Raw genomic sequence first — 12,796 nt, forward strand, 5'->3', positions numbered from 1 at the left:
TCTGTCCAGACCCTCCCATCAGGCGAGCACAGGCATGCACCGGCTTCAGAGACAGTAACCTTTAAGAGTAGGCATTCATTTCATCCCAATGGTGTTATATAGCGGCAATTCTATGAGAATTGCCAGCCTATTTTCTTTGTAAAGCCCTTTGAGATGACACACTGTGAATCAAGGCTCTAGTCAGCTACAAAAACATGAACTTGAATTAGCTGCAGCCGTGAGCTAGGGTTAGCAGAAGGCTAATCTACGGGCTCGTCTGCCCAGCCACGACTTCGGCCTCTGGTCCTCGTAGCAGGCTAATGCTGCCACCCGAACAAGGAGATGAGCGTATAATAAACTGAACTTCTTCTTTTTTACACAATTTAATTCCTATATGTACTGATATAGATAGATGACAATACATTCTCTTAACTAAAAGTTTAGCCTTGAATTAGTTGCAGTCCTGAGCCTTTGGCTACGGTAAACAGAACTTTCCCTGAAGGGATGTGCACGCAAATCTGCATTTGTAGAACAGCCAATAGGAACACTCTCTCTCTCTCTCTCTCTCTCTCTCTCTCTCTCTCTCTCTCTCTCTCTCTCTCTCTCTCTCTCTCTCTATGAAATTACCTGAGATTGGCCAAAGTCTCCCGTCACGGGCTAGATTTTCTAGAGCCTGAAAACAGAGCCAACAGGAGGCACAGAAGTCTAGTCTTCTCTCAGACCACTTGAATTACATTATGTTGAAATATTATTATTGAATTTTTGCCCAACAACGCCAAAATTAAACTGAATACCACAGCTTGAACATATAGATTGTGATCTATAGAATTCAGTCACAAGAAATTCTGCCTCATCTCTTACACTGCATTGTTGCATTATGTAGTCTGACCAAAAAACAAAAAAGACAGAAGGTAGTAATATTTAATATCTGACCATTAGGAAAAGAATTCTGAAAATCTATAAGATCTATAGATAGGATATTGATTTTTAACTGATCCAAATCTCCATGTGGCTTAATTGGGAATATAACAAATGTTATTTGGTATAATCACAAAATTCCTTAATCCACTATAGTCATTACAATTACTGACTGAATGTGTTTCATGCAGTAACAGTAACTCTAAACTACTGTATGTGACAACATGATTGTGTGTGAAAGAGACAAAAAGACATAAGAAATTATCCCTGTAACACATTTTAAAAGCATTTGTTTGTACAATAGTGTTGGTTCTTGCTATAAACAGTGAAGGAAGAAGTTTTTTACTTATATGAAATTTACAATTTCTCATTTTGAAGAAAGGTTTCTGTCTGAATGTTAGTTTTATCTGTTTATTTGCCCTCTTGTAATGATAAAGTGATAATTAATTGCTGTTTTTTTTGTTAATTTGCACTTTCAGCCCCCACCTCTGGAGTACTTTACTCATGCAGCTATTTTTGAACATCTTCCCACAACTAAATTGCCTAAATTGCTTGTCACAGTTGGTCGGAAATGGACGCAGCAATTTGGTTTGGTAGCCCACAGTGGTTTGCACCATGTCCAGTTCAGCCTACCAAACTGCCACATGTGCAGACCTGTGCAGCACAGATCCAGGCGTTAATAGCATTGATAAATATTGGGCCTTCTGCCAGAGTAAAGCCTGCAGACGCTCATACAGCCTTATTATGGACTGTCGACAGGGACACATCATCATCCTTTTGAGCTGCGAGGTCCATCACCTGCTGGCTCTTTACAGCTGTTCACAGTGGCTCATAGTGTATGTGCAGTCAGGTGGTACAGATTTACATCAGGGTCATGCAAGACACACATTTGCTGAACATCAGTGGTCACAATGATGTGAAAATATCCTGTGGCTCTTGTTGTCGTCATGTACTTCAAATTGAATAATGACCAAGATCAGTATTTCAGTCTAATTGTAGCTTCACTTCAGCAGAGTAGTGGATTTAATAAAATGTTGCTCCACTCCCACAGGCCATTTTGAAGTCTACAGACTGATTTTATTTTTAGGGGTCCAAGCCCGAGTCTGGAACAACCGGCAGTAGCAAAGCTATGCCGTTCGCACAGCAGGGCTGTGGAACCCTATTGCTTTCCTAGGATTATTATTATTTTTCCATTGATAAAACTGATGCTACAGTCTAAACCGTACATGGTGGGGGGTGCCGTTTTCAGGACTGGTCCAGATCCCTGCAAGGACCTTGGACAAAAAAAATGTGCACCACTAGGTGGCGCTATAGCAGAGATCCGCATTTGGCCTTATAACTCCCAAACCGTACATCACACATAAAAAATACACATATCCACGCGTTCCCTAAATTCGGCTGAATCTCCTGATATAGGCCACGCCTCGACTTTTATGCGCGAAAATCATGATTTATCGTAAACCTACTTTTTCTAACTCCTCCTAGACCTGCGACTGATCTGCACAAAACTTGGTACATAGCATCTCCAGACCGACCTGAGAAAAAGTTATCAAAAGTATTTTTATTGGATAAAAATTGCGCAAATTACGCATGACCAAATTTGTGTAGCTAGCTACAAAAACACAAACTTTGCCATATCTCGGCCAAAAGTAATGCTATCAACCTGAAACCTTAGATTCCTGTTTGCCATGACCCTCTGGGGCTCCCCACCATTTTTTACGAAAATTGGCCATTAGTCCCACAAGTTTATATATCATTAAAGGCTCATCCAATTTTTACGAAATTTTGAGGGTACCATCTATGGCCACTCCTGAGGCAACGCCTACAGTGGGGTACTGATTCATCAAATTGGGCATGGCCTATGGGACCCAGGTTTGGATTCACCACTTACACTAATGTGAGCAACTTCAAATTTACAGTGTAGATGTAGAATGGTTCATGGACCTCACATACCAAATATTACACACATAGACCACTAGGTGGCGCTATAATGATGTAAAACGTATTTTTGCCTATAACTCCCACATTACACATCGCACATTAGAAAACCTTACATCCACGTGTTCCTTGAATTAAGCTGAATCACAGGATATAGGCCACGCCCATTTCTGCTAAGAAGTTATTTCGCAATTTCGTGCCATGTGCAAAACCAACTTTTTCGAACTCCTCCTAGGCCATGCGACCAATCTCCACGAAACCTGGTACGTAACATCTCCAGATGGACCTGATGAAAAGTTATTTATTGAAAAGTATTTTGCTACATTAAAGTATGTGCAATTTACAACCAAACAAATTTTCGTAGCTAGCCACAAAACACAAACTTTAGCATATCTTGGCCAAATGAATAGGTATCAGATCAAAACTTGGTATTATTGTTCGACATCCCACTCCAATTTTGTGAAGATCGGCCATTAGGGGGCGCTATAATGCGTTTTGGCAAATATGTCAATGCATTTAAATGGGAAATTTGCAATAGCAATATCTCTGCCGCAGTAAATGCTATCATCACAAAACTTGAGATTATTGTTCTACATGCCACTCTGCGGCTCTATACCAGATTTGGTGATGATCTGCCTTTAGGAGGCGCTATAATTTAGGTAGAAGCGTTTTAAGCGGCCTTTTACTCAATGAATGGGAAATTTGCTATTGCATTTCACTACAGACTTTGGAGCTTGCACTTAGTGAAATTTCCTGACTTTTGCCTCACTGCCGTCGTGCTTTGGGTTCTCCTTTTGTGGGCTCCGCTTTCTTGGGCTCTTAGCGTCGTCAGGGGTGACTTGCGCCAGGGGGGACTGGCGCCGGGGAGGCTTGGACCCCGTCATAACTGCTTGCAGTTCTAGTTAATTATTGGTATTGGACAGCATGCACTCAGAGTTACAATAAAGCAGAAGCTGATGCTGCTGTGTTGGTTTGGGCCTCACAGATTGTTGTGTATAAATGTCAAGCTATTTGTCTCACAGGCTGCGTCACATTTCCTTTCTTGACTCGGCTGTCCGGTTCATTTCGAAGAACATATCACTATGCTGTATCCTGTAAACAAATCATTTCCCAACACAGTGTAACACATGAAGTACACAAAAAGCCTGAGGTGACTTGATAATACACACACAGAGTGTACTGTATACGCAGACACATTAATGGGAATCCCACCTGCAGGATCCCTTACAGATGTTTATCTAAAAACAGCACACGCAGCCAAGAGGCCGCTTCCCATTTTCCCACTGCCCCGCCACCTGATCCAGGAAAGGAAACTGTGTCGGTGGACATTTTTCACACTTTGAGCGGCATTTTCCTGGCAAATTGAGATTGTGTGGGCAGAAACAGTCATATTCTCAGATGGCTCTTGGAGCTGCTGTCAGCCTCTACAGCAGAGGCCAGATGGTCCTCTGTGAGGCCTGCTCAGAGGACTGCCCTGACATCTACGGCAGCTCATTACTGTTTGACCAGTTAGTCTCGTTGCAAACAACGCTGAGCTTTCACAACATTCCCAGAGAAGGAGGCCACATGTTGCTCTGTAGAAAGACCAACAGTGGTTTCATGCTTTCGAGATGGACTTTTTCTTTCTCACTTACTTTTAATCTGATCCATTCAAAAGACCAACCTTAATACAGATCTCAGCTAAACATGTTAGTTTGTAACATCACAAGTCGACAACGCAGCAGGTTGGAGAGATGTGCACAAAATAGATTGTTACTTTGAATCCTTGGACTGTCTGCTCAGTGGATAAAAACTGCAAAGCTCCAAAATGGGAATGTGTAACCATGTGCATGTAAAGCATCCCACTTAACAAAAGCTCCCTATATGAATAAAGTAGAGCTGTTTTAGCAATGCTAGTAGGATAGGCTCTAGAGATGCCAATGTCAAAAATCAATTGGCACCATTTAAAAAAAGTTTCTTTAATCCAGAAAAGTAGCAAATGTTTTCTGGTTTTGTTGGTTTTGCTGGTTTTGTTGGTTTTATATAATTTTAAAGTGAATGTATTTTAGATTATATAGATAGTTAGTTGGACAAAACAAATCATTTGAAAATGTCACTTGTGCATTTTTTAACTATTTTTTTTACATTTTATAGATCAAGCAATGAACTGATTATTCAAATTCATTGATAATGAAAAAAATAGCGAAAGTAAAAATCAAACATTGCATGAAGCCTTTTTGATTGGAGGTGAAACATCTTCAAGAACCAGTCAGTTTGTTATGGTTTTGGTTTATTGCTTTGTTTTCTGTTCTAATTTGTATCTTGTATTTTGGTTTTATGTCTTGTCTCCCTGTGATTGTGTAATTTATGGGTCCGTGTACTTGGTAAACATGAAAGATAAATGCTAAATGCTAACATCAGCATGCTAACATGCTCTGAATGACAATGCTACATGTTGATGCTAAGTGTGTATAAGGTAACCGTGTTTACAATGTTAGTTTAGCATGTTAGTATGCTAACGTCAGTGAAAATTCATGGTATACCCAGAAGTAATAAGAATTGTTGTGTGGCAGGGAATAATAGGACCCAAACGCAGAGAGCAGGCAGGCAGGCAGGCAGGCAGGCAGGCAGGCAGAAGGCTTGAACTTGAGGATTTATTGAAACAAAAACACAAAAATAAACCAAGGGAGTCCTGAGGCTTCAGTAGGCAAACCACACTTCCAGAAAGGAGTAAAAGGGAATCCAAAAAACAGAGAAGTACAAAAAATACAGGAACTACAGAATTGACACAGGGAAAGCACACAAACACACACAAACTAACCGGGAAAGGACACAAAACAATCTGACACAAGACACAGGGAACACAGGGGCTAAATACAAGAGGTAATGAGCAAATAAGGGACAGGTGATACAACAGGTGAAACACATTAGGAGAGGCAGAGTAATCAAAAAAGGCGGGAAAACACAGGAAGTAAAACTAGACAAGACAAGACAGAAAACTAGACTATAATAATAATAATAATATATATATATATATATATATATATATATATATATATATATATATAATAATACAAAACAAGACCATAAAGGTCCGTGTACTTGGTGGCCAACGGATTTTCGTTTTGAAAGGAAAAAAACAAAAACGAAAAACGGCCAGTTTCCCAATTACCATTAGTAAATAGGAAAACAAAAAACGGAAAACAACCCATTATTCGTTTTTTGTTTTGATATTAAAAAACGGAAAACGAAAAACAATCTCGTTATCCGATTTTCTTTGATGTATTTGTAGATGGAACTCGGAAATTAAAATGTGTGTATAAATCTTATTCCTTTGTCAGTACCCGATCCGTACCGCCTGTAAAATCCGTTCTGTGCACTGCCTGATCAGTTCTACGCTTGCGCGAACACCGGCAAACTTCACAGCTCTATGCACGCATTGGCGTAAGGATGTTTGGACATTCCCGGTTACCGGAAGAAAACATTAGACAGTCACAGTAGACCGTTATGATGGCAAAGATGAAGTTTACAAGGTGTTTGCTGGAGTTTCCTAAAGTATCTGTTAATGATATACGGAGGGTCGTCCTGCCATCCAGTACAACACCATGTAGCAAATTAAATAAAGGCTTCAAATTTTACGTTTCGTCATTTCTTTGCAACTTTGAAGGTAATTTGCTAACGCTAGCTAGCCTGAGCTAGAAGCCTTGCTTTGGTGTTATAAGTCATGACTCCGTCCTGCTTCAGGTTAACCATGTTTTAAATAAAGTTTAAGCATGTGTATACCTCTCACTTCATGTGTTTGTACTTTTATGAAAGTATCAGGTAAAAACAAGGCTACAAATGAGATCTCTGTGAGAGACCAGCTAACTCCTAGCAAACTATTATGTAGCTCAATGCTGGACATTTCACCCCTAATTCCGGTCACTTTACTGTATTTGTATTTGTTTAGTATTTGGTTTAGAAGCCTTTATTGGTGATTTTTTACGGTACAAAGTCCTGCTACATACGTACATAGCTAGCTATATATGCTCCGCTATGTCGCGTTAGCATGCAGCTACAATAGTTAGCTATGAGTATGCTAACGTTAGATTGTAGTGGAACGAAGCAGCACTTTCTAACGTCAAAAATCGCAGACCAAACACTACACAATCGGACATGTTTCAGCAGGAATGTGACCCGGAATTGGGGAGAATTTAACAACATTGCCAGCTAAGATGACCGTTAGCATGTAGCTACTATAGTGTTTACTGCCGTTAGCATGTAGCTACTATAGTGGTATACAGCAGTGATGGCTGGGAGAGCTGTCATCCCATCTTCAAAAGGACACTTATGTACGTTTACACTTCATCGCATTAATAATAGACAGTCTATGGTTATTAGTCAAGACGAAGTATTAAAGGTAAAAACATTAACGTAAACAACACAACAACGACGTCGCTACACGGTTTTGGATCAGTGACAAGTTTCAAATGTTTGTAGCTATAACTATTGTATAATAAAGATTTGATAAAAAAAGATTTAATAAAAAAGTTGTAATGTTTGGTCGTAAAGTGTTGACACATGTTACTTATATACAGTCTATGGTTACAAATCGCACAGGGACATTGTTAGTTTTCTACTATGTAATTATGCGCATGCACAGAACGGATCTTACAGGTGGTACTGGCCAATAAATGCTATTGAAGGGCGGGTCTTGGCGTGGCGGGAGTAACTTCCGGGTCACGAAAAAAATACCAATGCAAAATTAAGGAATACAACTTATACACACGTATTTTAATTTCCAAGTTCCATCTACAAATACATCAAAGACAATCGGATAACGAGATTGTTTTTCGTTTTCCGTTTTTTAATATCAAAACAAAAAACGAATAATGGGTTGTTTTCCGTTTTTTGTTTTCCTATTTACTAATGGTAATTGGAAAACTGGCCGTTTTTCGTTTTTGTTTTTTTCCTTTCAAAACGAAAATCCGTTGGCCACCAAGTACACGGACCTTTATGGTCTTGTTTTGTATTATTATATATTATATATATATATGTATATATATTATTATTATTATTATAGTCTAGTTTTCTGTCTTGTCTTGTCTAGTTTTACTTCCTGTGTTTTCCCGCCTTTTTTGATTACTCTGCCTCTCCTAATGTGTTTCACCTGTTGTATCACCTGTCCCTTATTTGCTCATTACCTCTTGTATTTAGCCCCTGTGTTCCCTGTGTCTTGTGTCAGATTGTTTTGTGTCCTTTCCCGGTTAGTTTGTGTGTGTTTGTGTGCTTTCCCTGTGTCAGTTCTGTAGTTCCTGTATTTTTTGTACTTCTCTGTTTTTTGGATTCCCTTTTACTCCTTTCTGGAAGTGTGGTTTGCCTGCTGAAGCCTCAGGACTCCCTTGGTTTATTTTTGTGTTTTTGTTTCAATAAATCCTCAAGTTCAAGCCTTCTGCCTGCCTGCCTGCCTGCCTGCCTGCTCTCTGCGTTTGGGTCCTATTATTCCCTGCCACACAACAATTCTTATTACTTCTGGGTATACCATGAATTTTCACTGACGTTAGCATGCTAACATGCTAAACTAACATTGTAAACACGGTTACCTTATACACACTTAGCATCAACATGTAGCATTGTCATTCAGAGCATGTTAGCATGCTGATGTTAGCATTTAGCATTTATCTTTCATGTTTCAGTCAACAGAACTCCACTGCAAAGTTACTGACAAATGCTAAACACATAAAAAACACATTTTAGCAGCTCTAATGTTTTGCCACCCTGTTTGTAACTCATATTTTTTTATTGTTTGAGCTGCTATTGTTTAATTCTTCCACCTGGAACATGATTCTTTCACGCTGTATCTACATTTGTCTATCAGCAGGATATCTTTAAACTTGTAAATGCAATTCCATCACATTGAGTTGAAAGGTACAGCATGTTTTGGGCCAAGGAAACACAGCACGTTCGGTAATTTCTACCACCAGACAGACACAGTTTATTTAAACCATTAGCCTACTATGAGACTCAGATGGAGAAGTGGTTCCTGAGTGTACTTTTGCAATGTCAGAAAATTAATTTCAGTAGTTAGAGACTTGTTAAACCTGGCAAGCTATTTAAAATACTTTCATGTAGAAGAGTGAGCAGGTTAAGTGGTGAGGCATATACTGTAGATAGCAGTCATAATCAGCTGGAAGACTATTCGGACACAGAGAAACAGGTAGAGTAAGTCACGAGAGAAGGTTGTTTCCGCTCCATTTGTTTTTTCCTGTTGGATGAACAACAAGATTTGTGCAGAGCTACATGTACTGCTGCGAGAGCTGGAGAGGTCAATTATCTGACGCAGAGTAAAGGGAAGCAGGAAGCAATGACCTGAAGATTTTGAGAAATTAATCTTGCATTTGTTTTTTTCAGAAATATCAGACATACAGTATGTCTATATATGATATAGTTATTTAAAAAACAGTGATCTTTACATTAGAATAGTAATGTTAGATGCAAAGATGTAGCTGCACAGACCATCTCACAGAAAAACTTAAGAGCATATGGACAGCAATTATCGCCACACCCAAGCTTGACTAGACCACAATGCACCTTGTTTTCCTGAATCCCAATTAGATGGTTTAGGGCAGGCGACTGTGGCCCCAGCCACCCACTTAATAACGGCAGCATTTCCACGAACTGTGAAAAGGTGAACCTTTCATGTTTCACTTGCACTGGAGCTTGTGCTGCATTAAAGAATAGCCAGAAATATCTCTGGACGGACAATAAGGATAGATGATTGTGCCCAAAAAACCCAGCATTAGTTGCCTGAATGATTACAGACCTGTAGCACTAACATCTGTTATAATGAAAATCTTTGAGAAAATAGTATGTAAACATCTGTCCAATGTGGTCAGGTTAGACCCCTTTCAGTTTGCATACAGGGCAAACAGGTCCGTTGAGGATGCTGTATCCCTATGTCTCCACTCCATTCTTCAGCACCTGGAGGCCGCAGGCAACTATGCAAAGGTCCTCTTTATAGATTATAGCTCTGCTTTTAATACAATTTTACCCAGTAAACTTTTTCAGAAACTTCAACAAATGGGGGTCCATATCTCCTTATGTCACTCAATCTTGGATTTCCTATCGCAGAGAACACAAGTGGTCAAAATCAGTAATAATATCTCTAATGTCAAGTACATTAATACTGGTGCCCCCCAGGGGTGTGTTTTATCACCTCTTCTATATTCGTTGTATACTACCGACTGTACATCACATACTGATTCTGTTAAAATGTTCAAATTTGCAGATGGTGGTGGGGTTGATTTCTGGGGATGATGATGTTGCCTATAGAAATGAGGTCCTCTCACTGATTGAATGGTGTTCTAACCACAACTTAGAGTTAAATGTCTCCAAAACTAAGGAGATAGTGGTTGACTTCCGCAGAAGTGGGAAGCCGTCCCAGCCCTTGCACATCAATGGAGAAGTGGTGGAGTGGGTGGACAGTTTTAGGTTTCTAGGCACAACGATATCATCATCTTTAAAATGGGATGATAACATTATCAACATTGGCAAAAAAGCCCATCAGAGGCTTTTTTTTTTTTCGCCAATTGAGAAAGTTTGGGGTAGCCTGTGAGGGGATGTTATAGTTCTACCGAGCTGCCATCGAGAGTGTCCTTACTTTTTCTGTTACTGTCTGGTATGGCAACTCTACTGTCCAGCAAAGGTTGCAGCTGGATAGGATAGTCAATACAGCCTCAAAAATCATTGGCTGCAAACTCTCTCCCATTTGTGAGATCTACGAGGCCCGTATCCATCGCAAAGGCCTAAAGATCCTACAAGATGACACTCACCCTGTAAACTCCCTTTTCACCATTCTCCCATCAGGGAGAAGGTTGAGAGCTATTAAGACAAGAACCTCCCCCTTTCTCAACAGCACATACTGCAGAGCCATTAAATCTCTAAACAGCTCTCCATCTTTGTACCAGCACCTTATGGAAAAAATGTTCCCCTATGGTGCCTGTATAAACTGTCCATCTCCTCACACTGGTTTCTAATATTACTTTTTATGCCACCCATATCAGTGGTATTTTATCTATTTATTGGGAAGTTGTGGACTTGCGCTATGCATTCCTATGCAACGTGTCACTTTAATTTGATATTGGTTATTTTAGCCTCCTGGACTGTCATCCAGGCATGTAGCAATCAGATTTTTTTATCTGCCTGTGTTAAGTGTGATCCCATGTGGGATCCCATATGTGTATATATTAGCTATATGTTTTTGTTGTTGTATTGTGTTGATGTCCTGTCATGAGCACACTGAAGCAAATTCCTAGCAACTTGCACCGAGTTGTATGGCAATAAAGTATTGAATCTTGAATCTTGAATCTTTTCAACAAGACCAAGCACGGCAGATTGGCGTGTAAAAGCAGCTGTTGATGGATATAAAGTATGTGAACATAGGAAGTTAAAAGAAAACAGCACTTCATTACAGGGAAAATGCTCAGCTGGTTTCCTTTCTTTACAATATTGTTCAAATACACATTCCATTCATCTTCACATAAACGTTCTGTATCTGTGAAGTTGAAGAGTCATAGGTAAACAGGAAGACGTTTGATGCACCAGGAAGAGAGAGGGGGAGGGCTGAGGCGTTATTATGGAACCCACGCAACTTCTAGACAAGACCCGTCAATCAATAGCATTCACACATTACTGTTGGCTAGACGTCCATGCTAACGCAAGATAACGTAACCCAATTTGTTCAGGTCCTATCCCATGACCAATCGACTATCCTAACCTTAACCACTCAAGGTCAATGTCTAACCCCAACCAATCGAGCTGCTTCGTAGGGCGGGACTTGCCTAGAAGTTACGTGGGATCCATAATAACGCAGGGCTGAGGTCATGGGAATAGTCAAACAAGCCCATAGACAAACACTGCCATCTGACCTCATCAGTCATTTCTTAGTATTATGGAAATCTATCCGGAAAACTCTTGTTGTAAGCTGAGGCAATATGTTTAAAAGGTAATTTCGTTTTTTTTCAACCTGGACCCCATTTCCCAATGCATTTGTGTCTAATAGACTGATGTGACCAAAAATCTTTGAAATTGGTCCAGTATTGAGCAAGATTTATTTTGGTCACATCAGTCTATTAGACTCAAATGCATGGGGAAATGGGGTCCAGGTTGAAAAATCGAAATTACCCTTTAACTGTGCTTAATGAAAAAAAGAAAACTAAAGCAAACCTTTTTTAGACAAAGATGTCATTTTCAACGATGATAAATAGAAGTTGTCCTGAGAGTAGACTAATCAGACAAAAGTATATGGATCTGCCCGTGAATGTTCTTCAAGCTACTGTGTTTATTATGTTTTAATCCCTTAAAGCAGAGATCTTCAACAGGGGGTCCGTGACCCCTAGGGGGTCCTCAGAGTTACTGCATGGGGGCCGCCAAATTCTTTAAAAAATATGTTTTTTGAAAGTTTCTTTTTTCAAAAATGAAACATGTCTGAAAATATGCATCGATGTGAATCTAACATATTACCTAATAGCAAAGATAAATTGGCCTATTTGTGCAAAAAAAGGTAGCCACTATGGTAGCCATACAGTTAGGCTTAAAGATTCACTGTGCCTTCCACATGTATGTTTAACGTTAAATACTATCCATTTTGTTTCATCCATTCGGCCCAGTTTAATATGCAACTCAATTGTTTACAATATATGCTGTAGGGGTCCCTACTCTGTCTCTCTTTGAGCTAAGGGGTCCCTGGCCTAAAAAACGTTGAATACCCCTGCCTTAAAGGTCCCATGGCATGAACATTTCCCTTTATGAGGTTTTTTAACATTAATATGCGTTCCCCCAGCCTGCCTATGGTCCCCCAGTGGCTAGAAATTAGGGATGGGCGTATCGATTCTGTGGTATCGATAGATCGATATACTCACGCTACTCATTTGGCATTGATTTTCTTAAAAAAATATCGATATAAACTAAAAAATAATAATTGGAGGTGTATACATCACTTTCA

General features: G+C 39.7%; 1 long non-coding RNA gene across 1 annotated transcript in view; it reads right to left on the reverse strand.

Moving 5' to 3' along the window:
- LOC116040802 overlaps positions 1-6,614 on the reverse strand; it is a 27,495-nt gene extending 20,881 nt beyond the window's left edge. The window contains exons 1-2 of the long non-coding RNA XR_004899008.1: positions 6,605-6,614; positions 528-546 (exon numbers count right to left, since the gene is read on the reverse strand). This is a non-coding gene — a long non-coding RNA (uncharacterized LOC116040802). The remainder of the gene's footprint in view (positions 1-527; positions 547-6,604) is intronic.
- Between the last annotated feature and the right edge of the window lie 6,182 nt (positions 6,615-12,796).

Source organism: Sander lucioperca, chromosome 12, assembly GCF_008315115.2.
Source record: "Sander lucioperca isolate FBNREF2018 chromosome 12, SLUC_FBN_1.2, whole genome shotgun sequence".
In the NCBI taxonomy this organism is placed as follows: domain Eukaryota; kingdom Metazoa; phylum Chordata; class Actinopteri; order Perciformes; family Percidae; genus Sander; species Sander lucioperca.